We start from the raw sequence: 9543 nt of genomic DNA on the forward strand, positions 1-9543 counted from the left end.
TTATTTATTTTTTTTTAGGAAAAATTATTAAAATATTATTAAAATTAATTAACTTTTGGACAAAAGAAAAATAATTTTCAATCGTTTTTAATTAACATTAAAATGAAATATTATTTTTAATAATAAAATACAAAGACAAACACGCTAATATTTGACTAATTATGACGTCATAGTGAAACAAAAAAAGAAAAATGGATTAAAATGTTAGTTGAGAAAATTGGGAAAATGGTGGATAATGATTATTGATTTAATTATTGGCAATATTCCTAAATTTCTATATAACATCATAATAAAAAAAGTTCAGTTACAGCATTTGTTTTTTTTTTTTTTTTTAAGAATAATAAAATTAAAATAAAAATAATAATGGAGACATTGTAAATTACAGAAGCCGTACAACTCCCAGAAAAATAATTTTAGAAAATTTAAATGTTGTGATCTATCTGACTACTTGGATTCGAAAAAAAACCGTGTCCTGAACAATGGGATGGACATTTGGAAAAAGGATTCGTCGTATTTAAAAAATGGTAATGATAATAATAATAATAATTAGTAGTAATAGTAGTTATATTTTACCTCCTCGTGTGCGTATCCATTATTTAAACAAAAAAAAAAATTTTTTCCTTTTATTAAGAAACCGTTCGTTATGCGATAGAAATTTAAACACAAATAAATGAATTAATCCTTTATAATTAATTAAAACTAAAAAAAAAAAAAAAAAGGATTTTTTTTTTAATGGAAACCCGTCGTCTCGTCCATTATTATTATTTTTTTTTTTTTTATTCGAGGCAAAAAATTTTCATTTGAATATTTTTTTAAAAACAATTACAATCAATTTAAAAGCCCCGATCGGCGGCGCCGGGACGGGAATTTTTTTTTTTTTTTTTTTTTATTTGCTATTTGTGGCTTTTAAAAGTCGGTTTTACCCCAACATACACTTTAATGAAATATTAAGTGGCGTGTTTCGACTTTAATAAATATATATATATATATATTTTATGTATGTATATATATATATATATATATATATATATATATATATATATATAAATAAAGTCGTATATTATAACGTGTGATATAAAAAAAGAAAAAAAAATTAATAATTCATTTTGAAAAATCAATATCGATTTAAATCAAAAAAGATTAATGGCGGTTCATTAAAAAAAAAACTCGGAATTTAACTTTTTTATTTTTTATTTTTTTACGTAATTTTATCCGCCACTGATTGTAAATGACTCTCGTCGTATAAAACCAGAATATCTTTTTCATCCAAACATGGTATAGCTCTTGAACGTCTGAAAGGTTTTTTTAATTCTAGAATGTTCTTTTACCAACATTAATTGAAATATATCTTCTTCTTTTTCTTCTTCTTCTTCTTGTTCTTTTCTAACAATAATAATTTTTTTTTTTTTTTAAGCGCTGTGTTTTTTTTTTTTTTTTTTTTTTTTTTTAAACATGGCACAATAATCAACATTTACATATATTTATAAAAAAAAAAAACTCATTTCGATTCTCTTTGATTTATATTATTAATGACATCCTTGCACTAATTCTTGTTATTCTTTCTTATTATTATTATTATTTTCTTACGATTGCAGGTATAATTAGGTATAGGGAAATGCTTTTAAGTTTTTTTTTTTTTTTTTTTTGAGAAATTTTATTATATTCAAAAAGGATAAAAAAATCGAGTCTAAGGTTTTCAATACAGGTTTTCTTTTATATTATTATTATTATTATTTCATTTTTAAACACGACGAGCTTTTTAAATTTTACTATGCGAGAGTAAAAATATATAATTATTACATACACGAGGTGGCCATTTTTATTTTTATTTTTTGTAAATAATAATAACGAAAAAATTAATTAATTTATTGTGGCGCATGCCTATGAATGAATCATTATATATGAATCATGCGTTTATATATATATGAAATGCGTTTATATAGTTAAAGAATTTTTCATTTTATTTTAATTCCATTAATGCCTTTAATTATATGCGTGTAAAAAAAAAAAAAATTTTTTTATTTTTTTTATATTCAAATTCGCGTACGAATTTTTTTTGCAAAAAAAATAATTCAATTACCGCAACGGGGTTCCATTAAAAAAAAGGTGGAGACTTTAAATGCGAGGAGGTAACAAAATAACAAAACGAACCAATGAAATTTAAAACGAAAAAAAACTTAAATTTCATTGGTTGTGGGGAAAAAATTTTTAAAAGACTTTAATTCGAATACATTTATTTAAGGGAGAGGTAACAATTTACAAGTAAATACGTTTCACGCTCATCAGTCGTTAAAAACTAATATTTAAGATTGATAAATTAAATTTTTTTTTTTTTTTTTTAATAATAATAATGGAAAATATATGTTACTAATGGAAAATATTTGTTTCGGCCATTTACATTGACTTTTATAAAAAATAAAAAAAAAAAAAGGAATTTTCGATTTTAAGAAAGAAATCCGTAAAAGTTATTTTTTTTTTTTTCGTGTCGTTGACGTTCTATATATATTATTATTACTACATAGTTTCGGACATTTTTAATTTTATCCTATACTACGTAAAAAAAAAAAAAACCGAATTTTTATACACACAAAAATCTACGTATAATAATAATGATGAAATTTTCACGGAAAATAGAAAAAAAATTAAGTACAAATGATAATGATAAAATTAACATGTTAAAAAACTTTTGATTTTTATTAATTGAAATTTTAACTTTTGATGACGTAGACGTAAATATTTTTTTTTTTCTGCATTCCATTAAAAATAAATAAAAATATTATATAATATATAATCATTTCAACATTTTATATTTCGTGATAAGAAAAAAATTTTTTTTTTTTTTAATCAACAGGGCTACGAATAATTTTTTTAAATACAAATAATAATAATAATAATAATAATAATAATAAATAAATATTATTAACTTTTAGAGGGAATGAATAATTATATACAAACAAACACTTAGTAGTAAACTTTTTGTCTTTAATACTTATATGCTTAATTATTACGAAATGTTTATTTTAAATTTTTCTTCGGTTTTTTTTTTACGTATGTAAATAATCGTAACCGTCGTTTTAATTTTATTATAAATAAATAAATAAATAATAAATCCAACCGCAATAAGAATTTTTTTTTTTTTTTTTGTTTCGGATCAAAATATTTTTATTAACAATACATATGGGATATGGTGAATGCGTGTAAAGGAAATTGTTAAATGACTATAATATTATTTTATTTTTTAATAAATTTTGAAATCTTTTTATGTTAATAAGAAATTTTACTAAGATTTGATATTTTACTTTAGCAATAATACAAATACGTTTTTGGTTTTTTTTTAAAGACTTTTAAATTGAACCTGAGGTATATTTAAAATAAATAAAAAAAGAAAATTTTTTAAAATTACGTTTGAAATGGTTAAGTTATAAGTTTTTTAAATTAACAACCTCAGTACACGGTCGCACGTTTATTGAATTATTTTTTAAATTCTTTTGTGTTTTTTTTTTTTTTTTTATTACACCCGCGTATATTATTTTATTTTTTTTAGTCTTTTAAGTAAATAAACTAAAACTAACGAACAAAAAAACAAAAAAAAAACTAATTTTTCTTTGCGGTAATACAAAGTGTAAAAAAAGAAAAAAAATGATTAATCAATTGTATTTTTTTATATACGTAAAAAAAAAGGTGAAAATAACTTTTTTATTTTGATTATGTTGTGCGTGTGCGTGTGTGTATGTGTGTGTAAAGTGATTTTAATCATTTGACAATAAGAGAAAAATAAAAAAAAAATTTTAGGATTCACCAAAAGTCAGGAAAAAGCTAAACATATTGAAAATTCACAGTAAGAAAATCAAATTTCAATTTTTTTTTTAAGAGCTTTATTTTAAAAAAAACAGGGAGGGGGAGGAGGAGGAATGGTAAAATATTTATATAAAATTATTATTTTACCTATTCGTCATTAAATTATAAAAGTTAAATTTTCAAATTTATTGACAAAAAAAAAAAAAAAGAAGGAAAATTAATCCGTGTCGTCGTGGTTACAATGTTTTTCTCATGCAAATGAAAAACTAAAAATGTCCGTACAAATAAAAAAATTATTTTCTATAAGATTTATTAATTAATATTTAATTATTAAAATGTTATTTTATTTATTTTACGTTACGTTACATCGTTTAAAAAATTCATATCACTATAATAAATTTTTTTTTTTTTTTTAATAATAATGAAATCACCGTTTTTTAAATAATATAATATCGGATATTTTATTATATTGTAATAATAATAAATAAGAAACGGTAAATTAACCCCCGATCAAATAATGTAAGTTTTTTATAAATGAAACCACCACCACCACCTTCGACGGACGATTTTCAAGCTTTTTATCCCTTTTTATCCTAAAAAATCGGATAGAAACCTTTGAAATGAATTCTGGATGAAATTGAAAATTCCTTATTATTATTAAAAAGTCAATTAAATAAGTGTAAAAAGAAAATTTTTTAATAAGTTAGTCGGGATCTTATTATATATATGGCCGTTTGAGAAAAGGGTGAAAAAAAGAAAGAATGAAAAGGTTTTTTATTTTTAAGTTGGAAAATTCATGAGTTTAGCGTTTCTAGAGAAACCTCTAAACTTGATGCTATTATATGATAGGACGATTGAAATGAATAATGATTGGCTGTGTGTATGAGAGCAAAACGAGGGGGTAAAAAAATAATAAGAAATTGTAATAGGGGTGTGTGACACACAACGCACCCCCTATCCATAAACGTCTGATATCCCCCGTATAATTTAGTGTATTCTGTCCCGTAATAAAAAAATAACATGAGGATCCCATCGAATGTTCTCTGGAAAGGAGACAGAAAAAATAACTTAAAATTTAATTATATACATTTCTGTGAATAATAATATTATTATTATTTATGATTATGTATTTATTAAATTCACTTTTTGCCGATTAATTAATTAATTTTAATTTTATTTACAAAAAAAAAGAAAAAAGAAAAATTTACCCTAATTTTTTTTTTTCTATGAGAGGATAAAAATTATTTTATGTTTTTTTTTTTTTTTTAAAAGGTTTGATAGTTGATTTTATCATTTCATTCGTTACTACTTTTTGTGTACCTGAAATGTGTACCCCCCATTTAAATGTCACATAATTTCGTGTAAATAATTTTATAAATCCGACCCGACTCCTATCACCTTTTTTTTACAAATAAATTAATGATAAAATGGTGTACGTGGAGCCCTAACAAGTGACGAATTCAATAATAATAATAATGATGATGTATTTATGTAAATTTTTTTCATTTTCATTTGTGCATCATTTTTTGTTTCGTACCTGCCTGTTTGGCGTTCCTGAAAAAAATAAAGTAAAGGAAAAGGAACGAGCACAATGGCATTTTGATAAAAAAAAAAAATTATTATTATTATGTTGAACCAAAACCTTAATCATATCACTCAAGCACAAAGATAAAAAGCGGTTATCAGTGTTTGTGAGGGTTCAATCGTTGACCTAAAAGTGACGATCGCCGATGGTCATCAATAAATGCGTCCGTTTTGTTGTTTTTTTTTTTTTTTTTTTTGATTATTATGTGAAACCTCGAATTGCTTAATAATAATAATAACAAAAAATAAAATTTGAATGTTTGTTTATTCCTTTATTATAAGTAGTTATCATTTGCCATAAATAGACAATTTATTTTAAATGTTGATTTTATAGTGTTGATCGCGATGGTGTTATGTAAAAAAAAAAAGACCAAAACACATTTATTTATATTAATTAATAATAATAATTATAATTTTTAAGGGTGAATATGAATCGGGTTTTATTTTATTTAACTTTCTTTTTTTTTTTTTTTTTTTTATTTAACCGAGAAGAATTTACTTATTTATATCGGTTGAAAAGTAAAAATTTCAAATACTTTTTATTAGGTACTATACTAAAAAGAGGAAAAAAAATATTTATTGTATAACTTATTGAAAAAAAAAAGTATGAATGAATTCAATTATTTGACCGAACGTTGGAATGTTTATATATAATTTTTTTTCATTATAAGTTTTTAAGTTTGCATATATAATATATCTATTATTGGTATTTTCTTTTGTTAAAATACTATGAATGAATTATGCGTAATTGCACGTGAGTGTTCATATATTGATGTACACACAAAATGGTTTGTATGATTTCCATATAATAAATTACCCTTTTACAGACGGGGGACGCCAAAAAGAAAAAAAATCAATTTTCATTTATTTTATGAACGTGTATTAGGCGTATATATATATACTGTCTTTTTTTAAAAAGAGAAATTAAGAATCGTGTAGAGGTTGAAATAAAAAAAAAAAAAAAAAAACATGACAGTCGAGTAAATTGACTAGTCTTGTCTCAGACATGTCATGTCTACGCAGGCGCCATCTGAAAATAATTAGCTTACTGGGCGACACCCTATTTAAGTGCTTTTAACTGTTTGATTGTGTTTTATTATTATTATTATTTTCACTTATAATCACGACAATTCGTCTTAATGTTTGTCGGAGTTTTTTCAACATTTATTCCAGGTTTCTACCTGTCAATCCCTAAGGATCAATAAGTGCTTGAATATCAGTGATGCTGCTTGCCTGACGAATAGGTTTTCGTCTTATAAGTATAACCTATGACATGACAGCAATTCTTGTAAGTCTCACTGAGAGACCATCTTATTTGATGGAAACGAGTTATTTTCAGTACTGGGCTTCAATGACTGACATCTGTGGAGTGGCCACGAACAGGAAAAGTGAGGAGATTCACAACCTTGTCAAGAGCTGACTCAGGTCAACAGTAGAATAAGATTTGCCTTTTGGTTCTTCTGCCTTTATCTTGTTCTCATTTTGCTCTATTACAATTATAAATCAGTCATCATGTAACTTTTTCCTCAGAACATAATTCACATACTTAATTTTCCTACATTTTCCCCGTATCAAAATTTTCCCTCATGCATTCACATCCTTAATTTATCCACAGTCTACAAACTACAATTTTGTACCTATGAACTTCAGTAATCTGAAGGCAGTCCAGAATTTTTCTAATCTTAATTGAAATTTTACACTAAAAATACCGCAAAATATGTTATAATGTATCAGGTAAAAATAAGAAAATGGAGATAAAGTAATATAAAAGTAATAATAGATAAGTATTATAAAATTCAAACAATGGATTCCCGCCAAAAGTCACAATTTTTTTTCTCTAAAAACATCGAAAAATTTGGTCTGATGTATCAGAAAAACATAACATCCAAGGAGGTATCAAGTAAAATAAAATGCAATATTGGATTCCCGCTTGAAATAAATGTAAACAATGGATTCTCGCTTAAGATCAGGTGTACAAATAAAAAACAAATAATTAAAAAAATAAAAAACTAATTATTATTATTATATTAAAATAAACTAGACTCAATTACAAAACTTTTGAACTAAATTATTAATAAAACTATTAAAACTAATTAAATAAGTTGGCATAACGTAACTGCATGACAACTTATTTAATTCTTATTATTATTATTATGGTCACTCTTAAACACGACAAGGCTTTATTTGGGGGGTTCGAATTTCGGTGGTGCTATTTATAATATTTTCCGAAAAATGTGGGCCGTCCCACATAGTACGATTTCCTGGATGGTTTCTTCCTTTAGGTTCTTCAAAATCTTCTTTAAATTTCCTTTCATTGAATGTCGTGGCATGGCTCCCAATGCTCCCACGATGACCGGAATCGTTTCTGTTTTTGTTCCCCACATCCTGGCTATTTCAATTTACAAATTTCTATATTTCAGCCTTTTGTCTGCTTCTTTGGCTGCCTGGTGTTTTTTTCTGCCGGCACGGATACCTCAATTAACTTATTAACACCATTTTTCCGCATTATGCCTGAGGATGATATCCGGTTTGTTAGCTGGCACAGTTCTGTCAGTGTGGATTTGTTGATCATACAGAACTGTGCATGAACCTACTGTCGTAACCGGGCTTGGAATGTGATTGTACCACTCCTTGGGTAATCCATCCATTCCATATTCTCGGCATATACTCCAATGGAGATATTGACATAATTTCTTCTGAGATTGGGCTTTGCTATCATAAGTTGCAAGTTGCCCTTCTTCCATTATCTCGTTTTCTTTATTTTCTTTGACGATTTGTTTTCTTCTTTTCAGTACTCCTTTTTTTGTAATTTTTTCTTCCGTATGTATAATTTGGGCTAAGATAGGGTCCTCTTTATGGGATTCTATGTATTTTCCCATTCCAATTATGGCATTCTGGTATGCCGCTTATTATTATTATTATTATTATTATTATGACGACAATTCGTCCTGATGTTTGTCGGAGCCTTTTCAACATATATTCCAGGTTTCTACCCTTCTACCTTTTTTTAGTAAAAAAAATTGATCTTATGTATTAAAAAAACATAAGTCCAAGGAGGTATAAAGTAAAATAAAATAAAAAATGAATAAAAGTAAAATAAAATTCAAACAATGGGTTCCCGCGAAAATAAAATGTGACACCTAAAATAAAATATACAAGGTCGTCCTACTTAGCGTAAACAGTAAACAAGGTCGACCTTGGTTGAAAAATCGTGACCATGAAAATTTTCACAAAATTGAAATGTAAAACCAATGGCCTTGTATTCAAGGTCGACCTACTTTAGAATAAATCGTAAACGTTGGATTTTCGCGCTCAAGGTCATTTTTAACTTAAAACATCGATAATTTTTTTCCGATGTATCCGTAAAACATAATATCCAAGGAGGTATAGGGTAAAATAAAATGCAAAATTCGCAATATAATGCAAAATATCGCAAAATTTGTTTTTTTATGTGTCAGGCAAACATAAAAAAATGGATGTGTACTGAGTACGCTTAAAATAAGGTATAGAGATTTGGATGGGTGCATGGAGATTTTATAATCACTCGATACAATAAATAAATTAGTTACAAGTATTTTTAATATTTTTATTGGCAAAATATGTTATAATGTAACAGGTTAACAAAAGAAAATGGAAGAGTAAAATAATATACAATCAATAGATTCACATTTAAAACAGGAGTACAAAGATTTTATATCCACAAAATACTATAAATAATTTAGTTCCAAGTATTTTTATTGAATTAACTCTATTCCTTCTTCAGTATGACAAAATATTTAGCTCAACTTCTACTTATAATCAGCTCAGGAGATGTAACAATTATTAAATGGAGTCTTTTGTTCCTTTTCATAATTCCCTTCGCTAAAATCAATTATTATTATTATTGGTTACCAATTCCTCCTGACTTGATTCAGATTAACACCTAAAACAATCAAAAATCAGAAAATTAACCCTTAAAGATTGATAGATTTAAAGTATAGAAATTTGATCAATACTTAAATCAATAATTAATAAATAATTTTATTAAATTACTCCAACTCTTGTTTTTTATTATGATAAAATCAGTTCTGTCAGTGAGGATTTGTTGATCATACAGAAGCGTGCATGAACCTGCTGTCGTAACCGGTGCCTTTAGAACATTGTTGTACCATTCATTAGCTA

Source organism: Pediculus humanus, genomic scaffold, assembly GCF_000006295.1.
Source record: "Pediculus humanus corporis 1103172107426 genomic scaffold, whole genome shotgun sequence".
In the NCBI taxonomy this organism is placed as follows: Eukaryota; Metazoa; Arthropoda; class Insecta; order Psocodea; family Pediculidae; genus Pediculus; species Pediculus humanus.